The sequence below is a fragment of the Acomys minous genome (genome assembly GCF_964271855.1).
Source record: "Acomys minous genome assembly, chromosome: 3".
NCBI lineage: Eukaryota > Metazoa > Chordata > Mammalia > Rodentia > Muridae > Acomys > Acomys minous.
Genome location: NC_140485.1, coordinates 83,978,059 through 84,004,038, shown reverse-complemented (window position 1 = coordinate 84,004,038; position 25,980 = coordinate 83,978,059). Strand labels below are relative to the sequence as shown.

The 25,980-nt window shown below is 47.6% G+C and overlaps 1 protein-coding gene across 1 annotated transcript in view; it reads right to left on the bottom strand.

Moving 5' to 3' along the window:
- KIF3B (kinesin family member 3B) overlaps positions 1-5,832 on the bottom strand; it is a 39,735-nt gene extending 33,903 nt beyond the window's left edge. The window contains exon 1 of the mRNA XM_084775992.1: positions 5,707-5,832. The gene's annotated coding sequence lies outside the window, so the exon portion shown is untranslated. The remainder of the gene's footprint in view (positions 1-5,706) is intronic.
- Positions 5,833-25,980: the final 20,148 nt, after the last annotated feature.

The following is a 25,980-nucleotide window of genomic DNA, read 5'->3' as shown; positions in this document are numbered from 1 at the left end:
ATCACAGCCACTTCTTGTAGCTTCTGTAACTTACCAAGCTTGTTCCCTTACCTTCAGTGAGCCCCTTCCTGAGAGTAAAACCTCAACAAAAATGTCACCACCTCACTGATGACTTTTCTGATCATCCAATTAAAGCAGCAGTGCCCCTCCCCCACCACTGTGGTACTGTTTCCATAGTGCTTACCTTGTTCAAATTCCCAGCTCTGTCTACTTTTTGGGTTTTGGTTTGTACTTGCTGAACTCTGACTGGAAGGCCAAGGACCTCACCCTTCTCTTTGCTGTCATGGCGCCAGGGCTGCCACGTACCAGCTGTTGAGCAAATGTCACACAAATCTGAACCAAAGAACACAGCAACAAGAGCACTGTGCCTGGAGTCCGAAGACCTGGACACCATGTGAGGTGGGCTATGTCCCAGCAGCATGGCTTCTCTTCCTAGGGGTTCCCCACGGTCCGTTGGAGAGCTTAATGTGCTCTTCCTCAAGGGGACCAGTGAGACCAAATAAAGACCCATTTCAGAACTCAAACGCACCAAGATCTACACAAACAGCAGTGTGCCAACTATAAGACAAGGTTCCCCCTCAGTGACCTGGAAATGCACAGATGAAATGTGTATGTACCTGGCACGCAGGAGGACTACAAGCGCAGGGCCAGCCTGGGCTACATAACAGCATCCTGGAAAGACAAGAAGAAATGGAAAGAAAAAGAGAGGAGAAAGGAAAAGGGGGTGGGGGAGATAACAAGGAAGGAAAGAGGCGGAAGAGCAACCTGAGGCTCCACATCCCCACCCACTGCTGCCAGCTCCCACCTCCAGGTACCCACAGACACCTCAGGACACAGCAGAAGATAGCGGTGGCTTTCCTCTGTGAGCAGCGCAAACACAACACATGAACTCATCTGCTAAGGTGACAAGATCACCTGAGCTACCCAGAGCACCAAGGTGACTTTAAATAAAAACCAAGGGAAGCCTGGGCGTGGTGGCGCATGCCTTTAATCCCAGCACTCGGGAGGCAGGTAGATCGCTGTGAATTCAAGGCCAGCATGGTCTATAGAGTCCAGGACAGCCAAGGCTACACAGAGAAACCGTGTCTAGAAAAGAAAAAACAAAAAACAAAAAAACCAAACCAAAACAAAAAACAACAAGAGAATGGAGCTAGGCTGGTTAGTAGAGGGCTTGCCTGCCATGCACAAGGCTCTGGAAAACCCCTAACACAGAATGGGCATGGAGATCACATTCTGCCAAAGGACAGCTATTTGCAAATTAAGCTTTCCTTGAAAGCCATGGAGGTACAACATCCTGCACATCCCTGGGATAGAGACATGTAATAAATATTTACTGAAGACCAGTTTCTTCCTTAAAACAAACAAACAAAAAACAGGGCTTTCCTGTGGCTTAGACTGACCTCAAACTTCATATACAGCCACCGTGGCCTTGAACTTCTCATCTTTCTGCCTTCAGCACCAGAGCTCTGGGATTACAGACATGCGCCACCATGCCACTGTGTACGTGGCACTAGAGGTGAAAGCCAGGGTTCGTGCATGCTCAGTGAGCATTCAAGCAAGCGAGCTACCCACCTGCCCAGAGTTCTCCTTCTTTCATAGCCCATCCTGGCGTGCGAATCCTTGTTCCTAGAGAAAGCCTGCAACAATACCAACATTTACCTAATGCCATGATGACAAGTGTTTCATGGTCTTGTAATCGTGACAGGCCTGAGATTATAACTACATACTGTACTTAGTCACCAACCACAAACAGAATATGAAACAGTGAATATTCTAGGTTAGACCCAAATGGTGACAACTAACATTTACCAAACGCGCCAGGTAGTCCACATGGATCAGGCTCCAGTCAATCTTCCTAACAGCCCTGCATGATGGTAATCTGCTCTGCAGGTGAGGAAGCTATGACACAAACAGTAAAACAACTGCTGGGTGGCATACAGTGAAGGTGGCTGGCCAAGGTTTCAACCCAGCAGCCTAACTGCATACCCAACCAAAACAGCACTGATGGGGCAGCTCGCTAAGATTCCTCACTAAGGGGACCAAGAGATATAAAATGCCACTTTTAAGCATTCTAGAGGCTGGGTGTGGTGGCACACACCTTTGATTCCAGCACTCAGAGGGCAGAGGCAGGTGGATCACTGTGAGTTCAAGGCCAGCCTGGTCTACAAAGAGGGCCTGGGACAGCCAAGGTTACACAGAGAAACCCTGTCTCAAAACAAAACAAAAAACAAAATTCTAGCATTTTGGAGGAATTCACATTCTCAATGCTATCTATTTCAGTAATGATTTCCCCAGAAAAGTCATTAATTATTACAGGAAAACGTTAGTGCCAGGGATTGGCTACCTTACCATGCACTGTTGGCAAATGATACGCTATTGGTCTGGGTTTCCTAAATGAACAGAACTGAGATTCACTGTTTATTAAAGGGGGATTACTAAAGGGAGTCCAGCAATGGCTGCCCCTCACTGTAGAAGCCAAGAAACAAGTGGTTGTTCAATCCACAGGGCTGGATGTCTCAGTGGTCCTATTCAAATGACCAGAGATGCCCTGGAGGTACCCAAAGCAGGCTAATGCCACTGCTATTGGTTGCCCATCAGAATAAGATGGTAAGGACTTCTTTTCTTTTCTTTCTTTCTTTTTGTTTTGTTTTGTTTTTTGAGACAGGGTTTCTCTGTGTAGCCTTGGCTGTCGTGGACTCACTTTGTAGACCAGGCTGGCCTCAAACTCACAGCAATCCACCTGCCTCCCTCTGGCGAGCCCACCATGCCCAGCCGGTAAGGACTTCTTAAGACACCACAAGCTTTGTTTTCATGACACAGAGAAACTAAGGTAAAACTGAGCTGGGAGCTTCTTGATCCTGGCTGTGGTTCATAGGGCTGACAGGTGCTATGCAGCCTGCTAGGGAAGAATTGTCATCAACAGTGTCACTCAGCTATATATGCTTTGCCCTACAATAATGACCTGTCCAGCAAGATGTCCTCACTGGTGCAATAGTGGCGTGACTATTACAGGGTAATCAACAGCTTTCCACTCCAAGCTGGGGTCTTCTCCACAGGAAGGAATTCCCATCTGGTACTGCAACCTGGTCAAAAGCCCATGTCTGAGAGGACATCGGCCCGAGGGGGATCCGCTGCTGTTGTACAGGTAGATGGACATGATGTATCTGTCAAACCACTTTCTAAATATTTAGGTTTATGCCTACAGTTGGTGATGGAGTCAGCTTTACTCAGAGAAGCTTCTTTTGGAAGTGGGCAGTGGTTCCTGCGGCTCAGAACTCGTCAAGGTGCTCAAAGCAAGAGATTGGGGGTGCTCAGCCTAAGTGGGGACATGTTACTGCCTCCAGGGTTCAGAGACCAGCACAAGAGAGGGAGCAGAAAGAATGTGAGAGGCAGAGGAAGGGGAGCACGTGTGTGGAATGCTGTCTTTGGGTAGGACATGGCTGTGGCCCCGTGAACCCTCAGCTGTGCTTACCTGTGCAGAGGTGCCTGAGGCTGAGGGGGAAGGGCTTCCTAAGCCCCCATGCTTCCTAAGGAGGAACAGGCAGCTAACGGCTGCTGAGAAATAGGCACTTCCTTCAGTCATGGAAACACTAATAAGTTGCTTGTGTTCGCATACGTTACCCCTCACTTATGCACTTTTAAGCAATCCTAATGAGATTGGCTGTGCCATCAAAGGAGTGGGGAGAGGGGAAGGGGGCAGCATCTGCAGAGATCAGCAGGAGTGGAGGTTAATGGGTGAATAGGACCAAAACACATTACAGACATGAACGACACAGTCTCAGCAGGCCTGAGTGTGTCAAGTCTGATCCCCAGAACACACACAACAGTGGAAGGAATCAACTCCACAAAGCTGACTTCCCACTTGCACATACCATAGCACATACTGGCACTCACACATACACAAACTCCAGTAATAATAGGTGTTTTTAAAAGGCAGTGAAAATTCATTGGAAAACAAATATACGCTAGTAACAAACTAAAACAAACAAAGCTTTTTCTGAGATCTTGTTTCCATGCCATTGGGAGAACAACCTCTAGCCAAAGCAATTAGGAGCGACCCAAATACCCCTGTGGCCTTCTAGCAGTTACTATTGAGAGAAAGCAGAAGCCTGGGGAGCAGGGAATAAAATGCCATGTCCAGCTCCATCACACTGTAAGCCTCAGATGCCTTTTTTTTTTTCCAAGATAGGGTCTCTCTGTGTAGCCCTGGCTGTCCTAGACTCGCTTTGTAGACCAGGCTGGCCTCGAACTCACAGAGATCCACCTGCCTCTGCCTCCCAAGTGCTGGGATAAAAGCCTCAGATTCTTTAAGCATTCACTTTTCTCAGGCACAGGTTCCTCATCGTAAGACCGATGACATCATCAGCCTTTGCCCGACAAAGTCTGTAAAGATTAAATGAAATAATACACCTCAAAAAAGGTATCCATCAAGTTGTAAATGACCACTACTGTTCTAAGCACTTCCCAGAAGAGACAAATATACCCCATTCTTGTTATAAATATGCCAGGTGATAGACAAGGCATAACACACCCCCACCCCATCCCCACCCCCACTATCTACAAAACCTTGTCTCTGGCTTTCTTCCCACCTCTTGAGAGTTCAACAACTCCCCTCCCTTGGGCAGACCACGAAGTGGAAGTGTGGATGGGGAAAATGGCCAGGGTAGCAGGAATACCCGTATGAGCTGGCAAGCTACACACCTAAGCCCTTCTGGTCCCAGCCATCCCATTCCAAACACCTCACTATAGTGCGGTAAGCTCTAACCGCGTGTTTTGTGGAGTGGGAGGGGCTCACAAGGACCTACCCCCTACAAGAGGGCTCAGTGGCAGTTAACGGTTTCTAGGTCACAAGACCCCGCCCATTCCTGAAGTGTTGTATCGTTCCCTACACCCCACACGAGTTAATGGTGATTGAGGAGGTAAGAGGCGTTTTCTTCTGTACTGTAGCCATTAGTAAAACCCCCATACTCCTGAAAAGAACCCCTCACCAAGTTCTTGCAAGCTGTCCTAGGTCATGGAATTAGAAAGGACTAGAAGAGGAAGGGATGGGTTCAGTGGGAGAGGGACATGAACAAATACATTATACACTCGAATGAAACGTCACAATGAAACCCCTTATTGTGTGCAATTAACATATTTTTAAAAAGCACCATGTGCCAAACTACTCCAGACACCCTGCTCCAATAACTTCTCACGGCTGTTATCCCACTTTACAGATGAGCCTAAGACTCAAAGCCACGCGATGCACACAGCCTCAAACTCAAGCACTCCGACTTCAAACAGGAGAAGTCTTGGTGCCCACATAGGGTACCCCGGCCATTCTCCCTCTTCCCACTTGGAGCCCTTTGACGTACACATCTCAGCAAAGTGTCGGGACCCCACAGGGCCGACAGGTCTGCTGCTGCCAGAGAGGGCAAGGGGTTTGTCCAAGGTCACACAGCGAGCCAGGCACCGCCCCGAGGCTTGAACCTCAGGTACTTGCTTCCTGGGCTGCCTTTCCAGCCAGGGCCAGGGACTACGGCCCCTTACGGGCCGTGAGAACGCAGCAGGGGCGGCTGAGACTGGGGGGTCGTGCCGGCCGCGCCCGAGGAGGAGCCGGACGGACAGAGATACCACAGAGGCCGGGCAGAGGATGCTGCGGCTCGCCGAGCAGCGATGCTGGAACAACGCTGGGCGCCCCGCGGGGACCCCGCACTCCGAACTCACCTGCGGCCGCAGCCGAGAGCGGGCGGCGGCGGCGAACCCGGGGCTCAGCCATTCCCCGCTGCCCCGGATGGGGAGAGATCGCGGCCGCTCACTTCCTTAGCAACCCGGCTCGGCGACCCACTTCCTTAGCAACCGCCTCAATTTCAATAACTTTATTGGCCCTCGGACACGAACAACCCGCCGAGGGGCGGGACTCGGTGTGCGGTGGCGCTTCCCAAGTTCCCTGCGCACCTCTGACTCTATCCGCCTTCACGCGTGCCTCAGTTTCTCTGTCTTTGAAACGGAGCGCAGGACCTTGGTCGCACTACGCAATTTCATCCTCCCCTTCAGAAAGCTCTTTCATGTCAGTTCTCTGATCTGGGTCTCAGATTAGTATTGAGCGGCCCCAATTAGGGCCACCCAGGGATGAAGACAAATCCTTAGGAAAATCCTCGACTCTGCCCTGCCTGTTATTTCCATTCGGTCACCGCGTCCCTCAGTCTGCCTTTCAAATATTCCTGCATTTATCTACCTTCAGGGATAGCACCACAAGCAAGGCCAGGTCATCTTTAGCCTATCCTGCAATTCCTACGCTCTGTTAATAGACTTTTTGCTCTGGCAATCTATTCCCGACTAAAATGGCCTGAATGTTAATTTTTAAACCTAAAACAGCACATCACCCTCCCTGCACAGCATCGTTGGAGTCTTGCTATTCTCACCATCAAATCAAAAAGCCTTGTTTGAGCATGATGGCTCATGCCCCTAACACTTGGGAAATGGAGGCAGGAGGATGAACAACAGTTCACAATAATCTTCAGGTACAGAGCAAGTTCGCAGCAAAACCAGACTACACTGTGAGCGCCTCTTCCCCCATCCCCTAATCCCCAGTAATAAAGTAAATACACATAGGAAAAAGATGCCACCCTCTGATGGTTCAGTGGTAAAGGCTCTTTACCACTTGAGGTAGAGCCTAGGGACCCACCAGGCAGATGAAGAGAAACAACTAAAGTTTTCCTCTGACCTCACACATGTAGTACACACACACACACACACACACACACACACACACACAAGATACTGAACTAGCCAGGAATGATGGTGCATGCCTTTAATCTCAGCACTCAGTAGGGAAAGGTGGGCGGTTCTCTGAGTTCGAGGCCAGCCTGGTCTACACAGCAAGTTCCAGGAGAGCAGGGGCTACACAAAGAAACCCTGTCTCAAAACAACAACAAAGATACCTTGCCAGGCACACCTTTAATCCCAGCACTCGGGAGGCAGAGGCAGGAGGATCGCTGTGAGTTTGAAGCCAACCTGGTCTACAAAGCAAGTCCAGGACAGCCAAGGCTACACAGAGAAACCCTATCTCAAACCGCCCCCTGCCTGCAAAAAAAGATACCAGCCTGGCAGTGGTGTATACCTGTAATCCCAGCAACTAGGGAGGCAGAGTCAGGCAGATCTCTGTGAGTTCGAGGCCAACCTGATCTACAAAAGGGAGTCCAGGACAGCTAAGGCTACACAGAGAGATGCTATCTTGAAAATAACAACAACAACAATAATACCTACCAGCCAGGCGTGGTGGCGCACATCTTTAATCCCAACACTCTGGAGCCAGAGGCAGGTGGATCTCTGTGAGTTCGAGACCAGTGTGATCTACAAAGTGAGTCCAGGACAGCCAGGGCTGTTACACAGAAAAACCCTGTCTTGAAAAAAAGAAGAAAGCCGGCCGTGGTGGCGCACGCTTTTAATCCCAGCACTTGGGAGGCAGAGGCTGGTGTATCGCTGTGAGTTCGAGGCCAGCCTGGTCTACAAAGTGAGTCTAGGACAGCCAAGGCTACACAGAGAGACCTTGCCTCGAAAAACCAAAAAAAAAAAAAAAAAAAGAAGAAGAAGAAGAAGAAGAAGAAGAAGAAGAAGAAGAAGAAATCTACCAAACTGACTCAAAGTAAAACTTACCTGTATTAATTGCCAGAATTGCCTCCCATTTTCATTAGTTCTTTTAATTGCCTCTCCCATTCCAGGCTGGCCTTAAATTCACTATGAAAACAAAAAGAACCTGGAACCTCATAACCTTATGCCTGCCTAAGTTCTGACATCACAGGCATGTTACGTCACATCCAGTTTATGTGGTATTGGGGATGGAACCCAGCCTAGTTAATGCTAAGTGTGAACTCTTGTCACCTGACCTCAACAGGAGCTTTTTTTGGTGTTTTGTTTTGTTTTGTCTTCCCCCCACCCCCACCCTGACAGCATTTCTCTGTGTAGCCTTCCCTGTTCTGGAATTCACTCTGTAGACCAGGCTAACCTTGAACTCATAGAGACCCACCTGCCTCTGCCTCCCTGTATCAGTTATTTTTCTATTGGTCTGACAAAACCCCATGACCAGTGCAATGTATAAAAGAAAGCATTTTATTGGGGTCAGCACTAGTGCATGCCACCACGTGGCTTTTAAATTGTTTTTAGACTTCATTATTTCATGTGTATGAGTTTTTGCTCTCATGTACATATGCGCACCATGTAAGAGTGTTTTCTGAGGAGGTCAGAAGAGGGCATCATATCCACTGGAAATGCAGTTACGGATGGGTCCGAGCTGCCGTGTGGAGCTGTCTAATTCGGGTATCAGGGATCCAACTCAGGTCCTCATGGTTGTGCAGCAAACTCACTGAGCTGTTGCCCTAACCCGCTATGGCTGGCTTTACCATGATGATTTTTAGACAGGGTCTCACACTATATATGGAGCTCACTATGTAGACCATGCTGTCTTTAGATTCATAGAAAGCTACCTGCACCTGTCTCCTAAGTGCTGAGATTAAAGGCTTGTGCCAGCATCCCTGGCCTTTATTATGTTCTTCCCTACAGGAAAGAACTTCTTCTAACAAACTTCCTACAGAGTAGACCAATGGCCTGGCTCCCATGGCATGGCAAAAGCACCACATTTCCCTTCTTCTCTGACATTCTAGAACAGTGCTGTCCACCTGATCTGTGGCTGTGGTGGAAATTCTCTATATCGGTACCATCCAATATGGCAGCCACCACCACATGTAGGCACTCAGTTTGCAAAGTGACACAAGGGACACTGAGGAACCAAATCATGTTTACTTAGTTTTAATTAGTTTTTTAATTAATTAATTAATTTAGTATACAATGCTCTGCCTGCATGTACACCTGCAGGCCAGAAGAGGGCATCAAATCACATTATAGATGGTTGTGAGCCACCATGTGGTTGCCTGGAACTCAGGACCTCTGGAAGAGCAGTCAGTGCTCTTAACCTCTGAGCCATCTCTCCAGCCCCCAGTTCTAATTAATTCATGTTGTCACCTGTGGCTACTGGCTATCATCCTGCACAGCACAGTTCCAGACAATCCAAGAGACAGGTATAGCCAGTTTGGATCCTGAATTAATTCCTTCCTTTATCTAGCAGGTGACCCAATGCAAGTCACTCGTCTCTTTTTTTCCCCCTTGTTTTTTTGTTTTTGAGACAGGGTTTCTCTGTGTGTAGCCCTTGGCTGTCCTGGATCTCATTTGGTAGGCAAGGCTAGCCTCTAACTCATAGAAATCCACCTGCTTCTGCCTCCCAAGTGCTGGGAATAAAGGCGTGTACCCCAGGGCTGGAGAGATGGCTCAGCAGTTAACAGCACTGACTGCTCTTCCAGAGGTCATGAGTTCAATTTCCAGCAACCACATGGTGGCTCACAACCATCTATAATGTGATCTGATACCTCCTCTGGCCTGCAGGTGTACATGTAGGCAGAGCTCTGTATACATAATAAATAAATAAATAAATAAATCTTAAAAAAAAAAAAAGAAAAAGGTGTGTACCCCAGCTGTCACTCGTCTCTTTAGGACTCAAGCTCCTCCACCTGTAAAATATACAGTTGACACTTCCCAGGTTCGTCATAAAGGTCAAATAAAATATGGAGTCCGATATGGTATAGCATGCCTCTCACCCCAGCACTCAGGAGGCAGCAGAAGCAAGGCGATGAGGAGTTCAAGTCTAGCTTGAGCTACAGAGTAAGTGTGTAGCACTTGGTAAGTGTGCACAGGGCCCTGAATTCCAATCCCTGAATTTCCCTGGAAGGGGAAAAAAAAAAATCAAAATTTTATTAGATAGGCCCACAGCATCCTAGGAAGCAGTAATCTCCAATGTAAGGAGCCCTGCTGGCAAGAGAGCTCAGTGTTCTTTGAAATTTGATGCTATTTGGGGAGGAGGGCTGAAAGAGGGTTGTGTTAGTAGACTGTAAAAGAAGAGGAATTATTTATTGCATGGGAAGGAGGATGAGCCCCTTTCAAGAGGAAACACGACGTTGGGCTTGGACGGATGCCAAGTACATGAGGCATGCTTAATGGCTGTCGCTTGGCTAGGTGCCCAGGTTCAGCACGGATGCGACTGTGTGGCCTGAGAGAGGCTCGGAAGATTGGGAATGGAGCTAGTGGCTTCTAAATGCACATCTTTGAATCAAGCCAGGCAAAGTTGGATGGCAATTGCTTCCTCCCCAGGCACTTAATGCCTATGTGACCTTGATCGCCTTAGTTTGCCTTTCTGGACCTCGTTTCTCTCCCTCCTGCCTCCACTCCCAGCCCCAATGTGGGGGAAGTAACCCACAGCCTTGAAGGTCTTAGGGAAGCCCTACACTGAGCGAAATTTCCAGCCACTGGACCTCATTTTTCTTGGTGAGGATTTGCTGAAGGGACAAGCATGAAAGAGTACCCCAAGTGTAAGACACAGTAGATGACAAGGCGTGCTGGGAGTGATGGTGTCAATATCAGAGCCAGGAGTCACAGATCCCCAGGCAACCAACCCAGGGCTTGGACATAGGTCCCAGGCCTGGATTTTGTCTTTTTTTTTTTTTTTATGTGTATCTTCTGTAGCACTGTATCTAGCCTATAGCAGCACACAAGGATACCTATTAAAACCATAAATTAGAAGGTTTAATGCCAGCACTCAAGTGGCACGGCAGGTGGGTCTCTGTGAGGTCAAAGCCAACCGAGGCTACATAGTAAGACCTTCTGTCAAATAGAAAACAAGAAGCAGCACGTGCCCAGGCCAGGACGATGGGTTCATCAGGTGGGGATGTTTGCTGCCAAGACTGATGACCTGAGTTCGATCCTCAGGACCTACATGGAGGAAGGTCACAACTCCCAAAAGTTGTCCTCTTACCTCCCCATGCATGCCATGGCACATGTGCTACCAAACACATGCACGCATACGTAATAAATAAATGTCAAAAACAGAAACCATGGGAGCCCGGAGAGACTGCTCAGTGGTTAAGAGTGTCCACCTTGCAGCCATGACGACTTTGAATTGGATCCCAGCACCCACGTATGTACCAGCCAACCCTGGAAGGGTTTTGAGATAGCCTGGTGTTACAATAAAATGTATCTGTTCTGCCTAGGAAGCCAGTAACTGACACAAAGAGACTGAAACGTAACTCAAAGCTGCAAGCACTACACCGGGCAGAATCCAAACTGCTACTTTTTAAACAATAAACTAAAATAAACTACTCTAATCCTCATAACCTACATACATCCCAAGCAATCTGATCCTTGGTTGCTTCTCTCCTCCCGCTCTCCCTCAACTGTCCACTGTCAACTCTCAACTCTCGGCTCCTCTCCCCTTAAGGAAATCTCACCTCCCACTTCCTGTCCTTCTGCACAGCTGATTGGCTAAACAGCGCTTTATTAACAGTTGTTAATCCACTCAAGACATTTCTCCCACAGCCTGTAACCCCAGCACTGTGGGGAGCAGAGACAGGATTGCTTCAAAGGATTTGGGCAGAGAATGATACAGAATGCGCGATATCCTCCTCCCCCTTCCCCATATGGACACGCACAAGCATGTGCACCGACGCATATATGTGCTCATAAACCACAGACCCTCCCTCACACACAATTAGAAAAGCAGTTTCTATGCTGGCCGTGGTGGTGCACGCCTTTAATCCTAGTACTTGGGAGGCAGAGGCAGGCAGATCACTGCGAGTTCGAGGCCAGCCTGGTCTACAAAGCGAGTCCAGGACAGCCAAGGCTACACAGAGAAACCCTGTCTCGAAAAACAAAAAACAAAAAACAAAAAAAAAAAATTTCCTTGTCAACCCTACTCCCTCAGAATCATCATGGGATCTTACCTCTGGGAATGACTAGCAGGGTCTTTCCAGAAAGATTTGATTGGGTGGGGAAGACCTGAGGCTCAGGAATGTCCTAAACTGTTGATAGCAAACCGAGGGGCTGCATTGGTTTCTGCTGGCTGCAGATGCAGTGAGACCCGCCCCTTCCTGCTCCTGCTACCACACTTTCCCACCAGGATACATTGTATCCCTTTAAACCTTGAGGCAGAAAGAACTAACTCTTCCTTTCACTTTTTCTCAGGCAGCTGGTCACAGAAACAAGAAGAGAGACAGCTTGGATGACATAGCAAACCTCCAGAAAAAAAAAAAGAAAAAGTTATTATTTATTTCTTCTCAGAGCTAGCTCTTTTTTTTTTTTTTTAAGCACAATATTAGCATAGTAAAGGGTGGAGAGTGGAAAGCTTCCACCCCTGATGGCCACCACGGGAGACTGGCACAGACAGTGCATAACACTCAGTTATGGGAGGCCATTTGAGAGGGAGAGGCCTCCCCCCCTATGCCTCCCTCCTTCTGCTATCCTGTGTCTGCTTCCCCCTTGGGGTACCCAGGTCCATTGTGTGTGAACTGGAGGGAGTGAAGTTTAACTGGTGCAGGTGAGCACAGGGCAGGACCTCGGTCAAAGCTGAACGCCACAAGAAACAGACTTGTCTGAGACATAACAGGGGCCTGAGGATGCCTCATTTGCATAAGAAGGAATTCCAGTAAGGAAGTTTAAGCTGACTGCCAGGCTAGGAACCTGCTGAGGAGGGCAAGGATGGGAGCACAGGGCTACAGGCTCAGGGTTAGGGTTAGCAGGTCCCTTGCAGCGAGGGAGTGGCCCTACTCCTGCCAATCTCAGGATGAGATCTCCAAGAGTTGGATACTTCTTGACCCAACTCTTGCTCCCACCTCCCCACCATCCAATCACATGGCTCCCTGGCCCCACATCCTTCCTTTTTCCAACTTTTCCTTTCTTTCTGTGGCAAGGTCTCTTCTAGCCCAGGCTAGTCTGGAACTCTCTATGCAGCAAAAAAAAAAAAAAAAAAAAAAAAAAAAAAAAAGACTTTAAACTCTTGATCTACCTGCCCTCACCTCCCAAAAGCTGGGGTTACATCCATGTACCACTATGCCTGGCATTAATGCAACGCCAGAGCCTTGACCCCATCGCTGCATGCGTACTAGGTAAACATTGTACCAGCGGAGCTACATCCCCGTCCTGACTTCAGCCTTAAGCAGGGAGGGGATGGAGAGGTGAACTGAGATGCCAGGAAAAGACTATGATGCAGAGCAGAGTGACACGCGCACACGTAACTCCAGCACTCAGGAGGCGGAGGCAGGTGAAGCTCTCTGAGTCTGAGCCCAGCCTCGTCCACAAAGTGAGTTCCAGGAAAGCCAGCGTTACCTAATAGAGAGACCCTGTCTTTGAATAAATAAATAGTAAATAAATAAATAAATAAATAACCTGGACTAGAAAGACAGCTCAGGTGTTAAGGATAGTGGCTACTCTTCCAGTGGTCCACAACCCTCTGCATTCTACTTCCTGGGGACCAGATGTCCTCTTTAATGACCTCCTCTGCCCTTTGCAGGTACCAAGCGTCTGCAGACACACATTCAGGCCAAGCACTCATACACATAAAAGAATGCTTGAGGCAAGACAGACAGCTCAGAGGTTAAGAGAACTTGTAGTTTTTATAAACGAGCTGCCTGGGTTGGGTGCTCAGCACCTAACATGGTGACTCATAACCATCCATAACTACAGTTTCAGAGGATCTGGTGCCCTCTTCTAACTTCTGAGAGCGCAAAGCACAAATGCTACATGTATATATGTATGGGCAAAACACTGATATAAGTAAAGTATTTCTTAAAAAAAGAAAAAATGAAAATCCAAATCTACATAACAATTTAGATGTAATAGGAATAAATTAATAAAATATATTTTAAAAAAAGAAAGAAAGAAAAGAAAATCCAAATCCACAGGTTGGAGGGATGGCTCAGCAGTTAAGAACACATACAGCTCTGGGAGAGGACCCAAGTTTGGCTCCCAGCACTCACTGGGAGGCTTGAGACTGCCTGTAACTCCAGCTCCAGCGGATCTAATGCCTTCTTCTGGTCACCATGGGCACCTGCATCCATGTGCACATGCTAACATGTACTTAAACACAGAAAAACAAAATCCTGGGCCATCCCGGAGAGATGGCTCAGAGGTTAAGAGCACTGACTGCTATTCCAGAGGTCCCGAGTTCAATTCCCAGCAACCGCATGGTGGTTTATAACTTGCAGTTTATAACCTGCAGTTGTACATGCAGACACAACATTGTATACATAATAAATAAATAAATCTTAAAAAAAAAAAAAAGAAAAGAAAAACAAAATAAAACAAAATCCCTAACCCTGGTCACATTGGCCCCAGGTCCTCTCATGACAGCAAGTGTCTGGAAAAAGCAGTGTACCCTGACAAAGCAGGAAGTGTCTACTTTCCCCACCAAATCTGTCGGCCTTAATTCTCATCTCCTGCCTTTACCATTCTGGGATCCTTTCAAGCAGTTGGAATCACCTGGTCTTTGTTCCCTGTTGCTGAAATTGTAAAAGCTGAGGCTTAGGAGCTACTTGTAAAAGGTGTTAGAGAGGGATTGCCAGAGCTGGTTGGTAAGGTCTGGCGAGGGGGAGCTGGAGGCATAGCTCAGTCAACAGAGTTCTTCCCTAGAACGCTCACAACCCTGGGGTCCAATCCTAGCACTGTGTGAAAACAGGCATGGAGACACGGGCCCCTGATTGCAGCTCTCAGGAGGTGGAGGCAGAAGGACCTGCAGTTCTAACCCATCCTCTGAGCGACTGGAGAACGTGAGGCCGGCCCGGGACATGTGAGACCCCGTCTAAAAACAAGACAAGCAACAACAAACAAATGCAGTCCAAGAACCAGCTCAGACGCATATGTAATTCCTTCTGGGCCAAAATATCGAATACTTATTTAGCACTTTTCAGAGTATTTTTTAGGGGTGAGGATAGTAAAACATCAGTGGTTTGAAGCAAGAAAGGGGAAGGTTTCAGAGGAGGGAATCACAAGGGATAAACACTAAAGCTCTGTTTTAAAAGCTAAATTATGCATATGTATATATGTATGTATACATATATGTAAAAGAGGTTGGGTGACGTTACCCTACTCTGGGGCGTGAGCAGAATGCTCCCGATGCCAAAGGCTACTGAATGGAAAAAGACCCGTGTCAGATGTAGATTACCTGCCCTTGATTTGTTGGCCAGGGAGGTCCCATATGAACCCCCATCCACCCCGCATCCCCACCCCTACCTCCACTCCCGTACTTCTAAGCACTACAGCTATTGGTACCATTCAGAACTTGATAGCAAGATCCATTGCTAAAGATCCTACATGCTTGTGTCACAGGACCTGGAGAAACCAAGCTGGTAATAACGGAGAAGTTTCACCTCTACTGGCCGGCTTTCTTAGTGCCCAAAGGTGCTACACAGGCTGCTGCGGCGGAGAAAAGAAAAAGAAAAAGCAGTTTTCGTCAGCTGTGAAGCTGTAAACCCATAAGCTACATCAACAAACTAGCTCAGAGAGACGTGTCCATTGGTGCAATAGTGGCATAAATGTTATGGGAGTAATCAATCACCTTCAAATTGGCTTTATTGCGAGCTTCAAGATGAGGAAATCAAGGCCAGATGTGGTGGTATATATCTTTAATCCTAGCACTTGGGAGGCCAAGGCAGATGGATCTCTGTGAATTCAAGGCCAGACTGGTCTACACAGTGAATTCCAGGTCAGCTAGGGTATATAGTGTGACTTGTCTGTCTGTCTGTCTGTCTGTCTGTCTGTCTGTCTCTCTCTCTCTCTCTCTCTCTCTCTCTCTCTCACACACACACACACACACACACACACACACACACACACACACGGATATTACTGTCCACTGGAACAGGAACTCATGGGTGACTAGGCCACAGGCACTAGAAGTGAACCTAATGGACATAAAATCAAACTATCTTTATACCCTTAGTTTAGTGCATCTGTCAATCCTCATCAAAGAAGCTTCTTTTTGTAGCAGAGTCACAACTAGTCAGAATGCAGAGAATGAGAGACTGTGGACTGCTCAGCCCTAAATGGGACATCTACATCACACCCTCTCCTCTCAAAGCTCAGGGATCATTGAGGAACAGGGGCAGGAAGAATTGTAAGAGCCAGAGGCTGCAGAGGAGCCTGGAAAAACAATGTTTTCCAGACGAGACAGGGACATTTCTCATAAGAACCCACAAGGGCTATAGCTGCATAAGACCTTCACAAGATCAAGCCAGCCAGAGTTCTAGCATGAGTAGGGGTGAAGCCAGCACATTCCCAGGCACAGCTGAGGAGCTACTGGGGCATGAGAGTCAGCTTCCCTCAGGGCTGCAGCCCCTGGTGGTGCTGGCCATGTTCCAGTGGATGGTTCTACACCTCAAAACATACTGGCAGCTCTACATGGACTTGGGGGGGGGGGGGAAGAATACATGGAAATTTGGAGTGAGGAGGAAGAGGTGAAAGAGGAATTGGAAGGCAGGGAGGGGGAGTAGATCCGAGCAAAACACATTGCGCATATGTATTAAAGTCTCAAACAAAAATTGTTTTTCTAGCATGCAGGTGTACATATACATAAAATATACATATACATAAAATAAATGAGTAAATAAAATCTTTTAAAAATTGTTTTTCAAAAAGCAACTCAGATCCATATAATTCCGTTCAGGCATGGGCAGGCAAATACTTGCCAAAGCTCTGCTGAAGATTTTCAGTGACTAACTTCCCCTTTGGTCTCAACTTACAAGTTCAACCTTTCCTTTCCCATCACCTTTGTTTCTTGATTTGTTTATTAGAGTTTACTCTGTGAATTCCTCCAAGCTTCCTCAAATCCTTTTGTAGGACTAGGCATGGGAAACAAATAAACCTCTTATTTAAATACTTGTTTAAGGGCATGGTGCCAGGTGCTGAAATAAAAGAGAATTCTAAGTTCTAACTGCCTCAGTTTCCCTGTGATATTTGAGCTCCAGGAGAATTGGTAAGGAGTTCAGTGCAGGGCTCAGCAGCCAGGGGGAGCATGCGCCTGAGCTGTGTCCCAGAAAAAGCAGCCTTCGGGTTTTATCCACCTAATTCTTTATTTTCCTAACCTTCCTAATGCTATGACCCTTTAATAGAGTTCCTCATGTTGTAGTGACCCACCGACCATAAAATTATTTTGTTGCTACTTCATAACTATAATTTTGCTACTGTTATGAATTGTACTGTAAACAACTGTGCTTTCTGATGATGTTAGGAGACCCCTGTGAAAAGGTTGGTCAACCCCCCAACGTGGTCACGTGGTCACATGGTCACGATCCACAGGTTGAAAACCTCTACTTTAAATGGATTCTGCTTTGTTTTGAGACAAGTTCACTCTACAGAGCCCAGGCTGTTCTGAAACTCAACAACTAGATCAGGCTGGTCTTGAATACAGAGAGATCTGCCTGTCTCTGCTGGGATTATAGGAATACACTACCACACCTGGACTTCAAACGGACCTTTTTTGTTTTGTTTTTTGGTTTTTCAAGATAGGGTTTCTCTGTGTAGCCTTGGCTGTCCTGGACTTGCTTTGTAGACCAGGCTGGGTGAACGAACTCACAGCGATCCGCCTGCCTCTGCCTCCCGAGTGCTGGGATTAAAGGCGTGCACCACCATGCTCAAACGGGCTTTTTATTTCACTTTTTTGGGTTTGTTTGTTTGGTTTGGTTTGGTTTTGGTTCTGAGACATGGTTTCTCTGTGTAGCATTGGCTGTCCTGATTTATTTTGTAGACCAGGCTGGCCTCGAACTCACAGATCCACCTCCCTCCGCCTCCCTGAGTGCTGGGGTAAAAGGCGTGCGCTACCACTCTCAGCTTAAAATGGATTTTGAAGGTCTGTTTCTGTGGCAGTTTCCTTTCTTTCTTTCTTTCTTTCTTTCTTTCTTTCTCTTTCTCTCATATTCTCTCTCCCTCTCCTTCTTTCTCTCTCTCCTCCATCTTTCTCTCCCTCTCTTTCTTTTCTTCTTCTTTTTTTTATCCCAGTACTGGAGAGATGGTTTAATTGGTGGCGTGCTTGCTGCAAAAACTTAAGACGAGTTCAGATGCTCAGTCAGGCATAGCAGTGTCTGCCTGAAATCCAGAGCTGAGGCAGTGGCAGGAGGATTTCTGGCCAGCTAGTCTAGTCTAGTCTAGTCAGTAAGCTGCCCATTCCCCGAGAGACTGCCTCAGAAACTAAGGTGGAAGGCTACAGAGGAGGCTCAGCGGGAAAGCCACGTGCTGCTTTTGGCTCCCAGTACTCACGTAAAAGCTGGCAGCCATGACTGCAAATCTATCATCTCAGTGTCGGGAGATGGAGATGAGAAGCCAGAACAAGCTGGCTAGGTGGACCAGCCTAACTGGTGACCGCTAAGTTAGGCAAGAAACCCCCGCATCGATACATAATGGGAAAAGTGATTGAGGAAGATACCCGAGTAAATTCCAGGCCTCCACACAACTGCACACCCGTGACTGCATATCCGCAAACATGCACACATATGCATGTCATACACATGCAGAAAAAAGGTAACTATGAGTGCCTCAGTGAGCTACTTAAATTTACAAAGTGACTTGAATGTGGTAGCCAGCCTCCATGATTGGTGCTCAGTGGTCTCCTCCACCTTGTATGCAATAAACCCTTGCGTGGTCCTCTCCTCTACACTGAACCAGGAAATGTAGTTATGAGCCATTCGTGAGATTTGGTTATGAAAGATATTTCAGCTTCCACGTTGGTGTCTTGTCTCTCAGACCCCCTGACGTGGCAAAGGCTAGCTGTCATAATCGGGAACAGCCCCGTCGAGAGCCTAACTGAGGTTTCTCACCAAAAGCCTGTGTAGAACTGAGACTTCCAGCCAACAGACATCCTGAAGGTAGATCTCCCAGGCCCAGTCAGGTTTTCCAGCTGATGCAAATCTGGTCAACATTTTGACTACAAACTGACCAAATAAAAAACAAAAAATGCCCCCCCCCAAAAAAAAATCGAAACAAAATGAAAAACAGAGCTAGGAGCACCAGCAAGGTTGATTCCAGATCCCTGGCCCTCAGGCGATTGACTGGCCTTCCCTGAGATGGACTGGGTTGTGTATTTATAGACAAAGCATGTGGTCCAAAACAGGCATGCAGCTAGGGCTTTGTCACACCTACGTCTGCAGTCGTGACCACAAACTCTTAGGAAATAAGGTGACCACTGTCATAACTCCCCTGGCCCAGGAGAAGCTGGGTGGCTGTAAACACACGCCCCTGTCCTGCCCCACAAACATTACCTTTCCCTGGCAAGCTTTTTTTTTTTTTTTTTTTTTTTTTTTTTTTTTTTTTTTGAGACAAAGCTTCTCTGTGTAGCCTTGGCTGTCCTGGACTCACTTGTATACCAGGCTGGCCTCGAACTCACAAAGATCCACCTGCCTCTGCCTCCCAAGTGCTGGGATTAAAAGCATGCGCCACAACACCTGGCTCTCCCTGACAAGCTCTTACCACTTCCTTGTACCCCCACATCCTGTCTCACATGTGGAGGTGGGGGATTCCCCTCTTCATACACTTGTGGAAAATATCACTTGTCCTTTTGTGTACATGTGTGTGTGTATGTATGTGTGTGTGTGTGTGTGTGTGTGTGTGTGTGTGTGTGTGTGTGTGTGAGAGAGAGAGAGAGAGAGAGAGAGAGAGAGAGCATGTGGAGGACCAAGATAGACATTAGGTGTCTTTGCTCAATGACTCAACAATTTTTTTTTTTAAATTTTTTGAGACAGGGTTTCTCTGTGTAGCCTTGGCTGTCCTGGACTCGCTTTGTAGACCAGGCTGGCCTCGAACTCACAGTGATCCACCTGCCTCTGCCTCTCGAGTGCTGGGATTAAAGGCGTGCGCCACCACGCCCGGTATGACTCAACAAGTTTAGGGAGACAAAATCTCTTACTCAACCTGAGGTTCATCAGTTTGTCTAGATGGAGCTGCAAGGATCCTACTTATCCCCTCCTCTCCCCTCCCCCATGGCCCCTGGGGTTACAGATATGAACTGCTATGCCCAACTTTTTAGCTTTTAAAAATCATATTTACTGCCCAGCATGGTGGCTCATGCCTTTAATCCCAGCACTCGGGAGGCAGAGGCAGATGGATCCCTGTGAGCTGGAGGCCAGCCTGGGCTACAAGGTGAGTCCAGGACAGCCAAGGCTACAGAGAGAGAAACACTGTCTCAAAAAAACCAAAAAAAAAAAAAATCATATTTAGTTATTTTGTCTGTGTATGTATATGCATGTGGCGAGGGGGAGGTGTGTGCCTACAGTGGTATACGTAGAGGTCAGAGGGCAACTTGGACACATCAGTTCTTTCCTTCTACCAAGTGGGTCCTGGGAATCAAGCTCAGACTTGCTGGCAGGTGCCTTTACCCATCTTTCTCGTGGGTTCTAAGATCTGAACTCAGGTTCTCATGCTTGTGAGGCAGGCAGGCACTTTGCCAACTGAGCTAGATGCTCAGCCTTTAATTCAGCACTCAGGAGGCAGAGGCAGGTGGATTGCTGTGAGTTGTTCGAGGCCAGCCTGGTCTACAAAGTGAGTCCAGGACAGCCAAGGCTACACAGAGAAACCTTGTCTCAAAAAACCAAAGAAAGAAAGAAAGAAAGAGAGAGAAAAAAGAAAGAAAGAAAGAAAGAAAGAAAGAAAGAAAGAAAGAAAGAAACCGGAGCTCAGCATCTACCTCTCAAGCTTGCCGAGCTGCTGACCTCCATGGCCGTCTCTCTCACACTGGCCAGCGAGGCCTCCTTCACTCCAGACTTGCTACAGTGCTAAAGGGCAGCATTCCATTACTGTAACTGATACCTAAGACAGATCAATTTATATAGACAAAAAGGATTGTTTGGGCTCACAGTGTAGAAGTCCCAGTCCGTAATTGGCTGGATCTATTGCTTTTAGACCCTGCGCTGAGGGAACGCATCATGGCAGGACCTCACGGTTGAGTAAAACTGCACATATGGCCAGGAGGCGAGCATGAGGAGACACGGGCTTGGAACCAATGGTCCCCTTCCAGGGATTGCTTCAATAACCCCAAACTTGTATATTGTTATTGAGATTTCTCCTGGAGCTAGGGCTTTAGCTCAATCCATAGAGTGCTTACCTTACACGTGCTAAGCCTTAAATTCATCCCCAGCACCACATAAACTGGACGTGGTAGCTACAGCTATAATCCTAGCAGTGTCATGCGGAGGCAGGAGGATCAGTCCTAGCAGTGTCATGTGGAGGATCAGAAGTTCAAGGTCATCCTTTGCAACATAATGAAGTTAAGGCCAAACTGGGACATATGATGCTCGAGCTAAAAAAAATAATATAAACCAAAAAACCAAAAAAAAAAAAAAAACAAAAAAAAAAGGGCTGGAGAGATGGCTCAGAGGTTAAGAGCACTGCCAGCTCTTCTGAAGGGCCTGAGTTCAATTCCCAGCAACCACATAATGGTTCACAACCATCTACAATTAAATCTGGTGCTCTCTTCTGGCCTGCAGGTGTAACATGCAGGCAGAATACTGTATATCGAATAAAGAAATCTTAAAAAAAAAAGAAAAGAAAAGAAAAGAAAAGGAATGAACTGGTGATGTAGTGATGCGTGCTTTTAATCTTACCACATCAGGAGGCAGACGGAGGTGGATCTCTGTGAGTTCAAGGCCAGCCAGAGCTACATAGTGAGATCCTGCCCCCCCAAAAAAAGAGGGTGGAGGGAATGAACTATTAGTACGCTTGATAGCTTTGGTGAATCGCAAAGGCTTCCTGGGTAAAAGGGCTTTGGGCTGCAGTGGTGGCGCAGCAGATTTGAACAGTTGTAGTTTGGGCAGAGGACCCGGGTTTGGTACCCAGAACCCACTTGGTGGACTCACAACTCCGTAGCTCCAGCTCCGGGAGGATCTGATGCCCTCTTCTGGCCTTGAAGGGCACTGCACACAGCTCACAGATGCAGGCAAATGTTCAAAAGATAGAAGAAAGAAGAAGAAGAAGAATTAGAATAAGAAGAGGAGGAGGAGGAGGAAGAAGAATTATTCAAAGGGTTACTACATATAGGGTGGAGTTTATGTGAAAAGTGAAACCTTAGAGATGGGTTCTGTGTTTGCCCAACCAAGAGAAATGCAAGGTTGGTTTTTTGTTTGTTTGTTTGTTTTGGTTTTTTTTCAGGTGACAAAGCTGCTTTGCATCCTGTTTGTGGTGTTGGTTATGAAAACCTACATGTGTGAAAATTCATAGAACTATCTGTACACATAGAAGAGAAAGAACAGGTGAATTTTTACTGGAGGAGCCATGTTCTAAGCCGAACCATACGATCCTTACCACCTTGTATCTGTGAGCTGGTGTCTCCTTTCCCATTGACTAGGGCTAGCAGGGGCTACCAGAAACACTAGCAAGTGTGTTTCTTCCAAAGCTGGTCACAAAAATGATGTGTCAGTTTTGTCTAGACAGCTAGAGCCAGGTACTTTCCGGAAGTTGGCCTATGTTGCAAAGACTCCTGAGTGACTCTACGAGGAGGAGCCATGGTCTCTGTCAACCACGCGGCCCACTTACCAGCTGGAGGCCTTTGACAGGGAGCCTGTGGCACTGGCTAAGCCTTCGGGTAACTGCAGCCCCAGCCAATATCTGAGTGCAACTTTACCACAAACCCTGAGCCAAGATGGCTCAGCCACTGTGCTCTGGAATTCCTGGCCCATGTAAACTAAGAGACAGTAAGTGGTTTGCTTATTCTCTCTCTCTCTCTCTCTCTCTCTCTCTCTCTCTCTCTCTCTCTCTCTCTGAGACAGTCTCATTCTGTAGCTCAGTCTGTCTTGAAATTTATAATCTTCTAAACTCTTTCTTACCCTTTAAAAATGAGAGTAGAGAGCTGGGCGTGGTGGCACAACCTTTAATCCCAGAATTTGGGAGGCAGAGGCAGGTGGATCACTGTGAGTTTGAGGGTAGGCTGGTCTACAAAATGAGTCCAGGACAGAGAAAACAAAACAAAACAACAAACAAACAAACAAAAAAGAACAGAAACCAGGCAGGGTGGCCCATGTCTTTAATCTCAGCACTCAGGGAGGCAGAGACAGATGGATCTCTGTGAGTTCGAGGCCAACCTGCTCTATAATGCAAGTTCCAAAATAGCCAGAGCTGTTGCTGTTACACAGAGAAACCATGTCTCAAAAAAAATCACGCTCCCGCCGGGCGTGGTGGCGCACACCTTTAATCCCAGCACTCGGGAGGCAGAGGCAGGCGGATCGCTGTGAGTTCGAGGCCAGCCTGGTCTACAAAGTGAGTCCAGGACAGTCAAGGCTACACAGAGAAACCTTGTCTCGGAAAAAAAAAACACAAAACAAACAAACAAACAAACAAAACCAAAAAAACAAGCTCCCTACTCCCCCTCACCCCAAAAAAGAAAAGAAAAATGGGAGTAAGGACTTAATTCATATTGATTTGTGTCTGTGTGTAAGAGTATGTGTGATGTGTGTGTGTGAGAGAGCATGTATATGTGTGCACACGCAGCTGTGTGAGCACCAGTGCAAGCTCTCAAGCCGCCTGTGTGCATGTGGAGGCTGAGCTGTTACTCTATCATTCTCCATCTAACTTTGGAGACAGTGTCTCACTGGGTAGCCCTGGGTAGCCCAGCACTGAACTTACGTAGACAAGAATGACCGGAAACTCCCAGAGATCTGCCTGCATCTGCATCCCACGTACTGGGATGGAAGACCTGCACCACCATGGCAGACACGCTCCACGTCCTGTTTGAGATAGGGGTTCTTCCCGGCCCTAGAGGGCACTGCTTTGCCAGACTGGCTGGTCAGCGGAGGAACCACCCATCTTTACGAGACCAGCATTGGGGTTCCAGGCAACCACTGCCACACACAGACCTCCCCACATGGGGGTTGGGGACCCCAGCCCCGGTCCCTCATGCTTACAGAGTACACACTTTACCATGGAGCCATTTCCTTAGCTCTGTACTTTCGGATAGATGAGAACACCAAGTCAGTTCTAAGTAGTTCTAAGATCCCAAAAGATCATCTGGTTTCACAATTAAAGAGGAGACAGCGACTCAGAGTAGAACAGAGCCTGTCACCAACAACAAGTTCTTGGCCTCTCGCTGTCCCCTCCACTCTCCATCACTGGCCTCACGCCTTGGGCACTCTGAGCTTTACTCCCAGAAGCCTACTAATCCTCTAGAAGTAGGAGGGCTTCTTCCTCACTAGACTAAGCTCTCAGGTTCCTGTTTGCTCTCTGGCAACAGCTGGGAAAGATGGTCTCACCTTGAGCAAACAGTGTGAGAAAGCACAAGGAAACTTCTAGAAGGCAGGGCCCAGCAGGGCTGACAGACTCCCAGGCCTGCTGCGGCCCCTTCCCAGGCCCTCCAAGTCTCCCCAAGCATTTCACAGGAAGGATCCTTGGAGCTCTGTCAGCCCAGTGCTCACAGTTGAAAGAGCTTCAGGAAGGGTGGGGACCTCATGGAACAGTGATGCTCTTGGTGCGTTGGCTCTGCAAGCAACTTCAGTTCTCTCCATGACCCTGCAGGGCAGAGTGGAGTGATGTCACATGCAGGCCTGACAGGTTTGAGGTAGTGTTAATATGTACACTTTTTAAGTTTTTCTGTGTTAAACAAATAAATTCAATTTGCACAGTTTCCTGGCACACACCTTTAATCCCAGTACCCTGGAAGCACACAGATATCTGTGTTTGAGACCAGTTTGGTTTACCTACTCAGTTCCAAGCCAGCCTGGGCTATACAGTGAGATCTTTTCTCAAAAAATAAAATAATAAAAATAAAATTAATTTAAAAGCAATAATCCAAGAACCTGTGATAATGATTTAGTTTATAAATGCTCTTGCTGTACAAACATGAGGACCTGAGTTCAAATACCCAGCAGCCACAGAAAGGGTAAGACATGGTCATACATGCCTTTAACCCCTGTATTGGGGAAAAGAGGCAGGTGGATCCTGAGAGCTCACTGGAGAGCTTCAGTTTCACTGAGGTACCTGTCCCAAGGGGATGAGGCTGAGGGCGGCAGAGGAGGGTTCCAGCTTTGCATCTCTGGTCTCTGGCTATGCTCATCCAGACATCCTCAAGTACACGCAATACACAGACACCAGACAACAAAACCAAGAAGCTGAAGGCAGGGGAGAGCAGATTGCTGCAAGGCAAGCCCAGCCTGCTCTGCAAAGTGATTTCCAGGTCAGGCTGGGCTACATAATGAGAGCCTGTCTCAACTAAACAAAACAAGCATTTTGGGGCAGACAAGAGACATTTTGTCTTAATACTTCAGATGTGACTTTAAAGGGATGCCGGAGTCTGCCGGAGCCATTCCTTCCTTCTAGACACAAAGCTAGATGTCCTGATGGATTGTGGCTTGCCGGGGTTGCACATTAGCCAGTGACTGAGCTGGGGTTCATCCAAAGCTTCCCTGACGGCACTAGCCAGGCCCGTGCAGCTCCAGAACGAGACTAACACACTCAGAACTGAGTCCAGTGTCTTCTCACCACAGTACGTGAAAACCCAGAGAAGTGAAAACACAGCCCCTAACGTCTAAGGGAATCAAATGCCCCAACGTGGTCCATTTTTTTCATCAGGCCTGGAGTTTCAGAAACACTGGGCTGCCCTCCCAGGGCCACCATCCCTAGACAGTGGTCCTCCCACGGGGGGGGGGGGGGGGCGGGAAAGAGGGCTTCTGGGAAAGGGCTTTTGTTGTTCTTCTCACTGTTTACCTGGTGACGCTTGCCTGCTGTTACATCCAGCATTTTAAAGGAAGCATCCCAATCCTCAATAAAGCAGTTCCCAAACAGATTAGAGTTAAATCTGACAATGTAGAATTTGTTGCCAGTCATGGGTGAGCACTGTTGGGTCCCAAACCCCAAACATTCCTCCACCATCCTCCCCTTCCCCAGCTCCCATAAGAGGTGGGGGAGGAAGGCAGATTTACTTTCAGCCCAGGGAATGCTGGCTTACTGCAGCTGTTAAGAGTTACACGCTAGGCTTCTTTGAGGTGAACAGGAAGTAGGACTAAGACTCTCCCTCAGTCCCTTCTCCCCCACTCCATTTTTGTCCCCTCCCCACCACTGTGTTTCCCTGGGGTGAGATGGCACAGCACCAAAAAACACCACAGGGGGCTGGAGAGGTGGCTCAGAGGTTAAGAGCATTCTTCTTCTAAAGGTCCT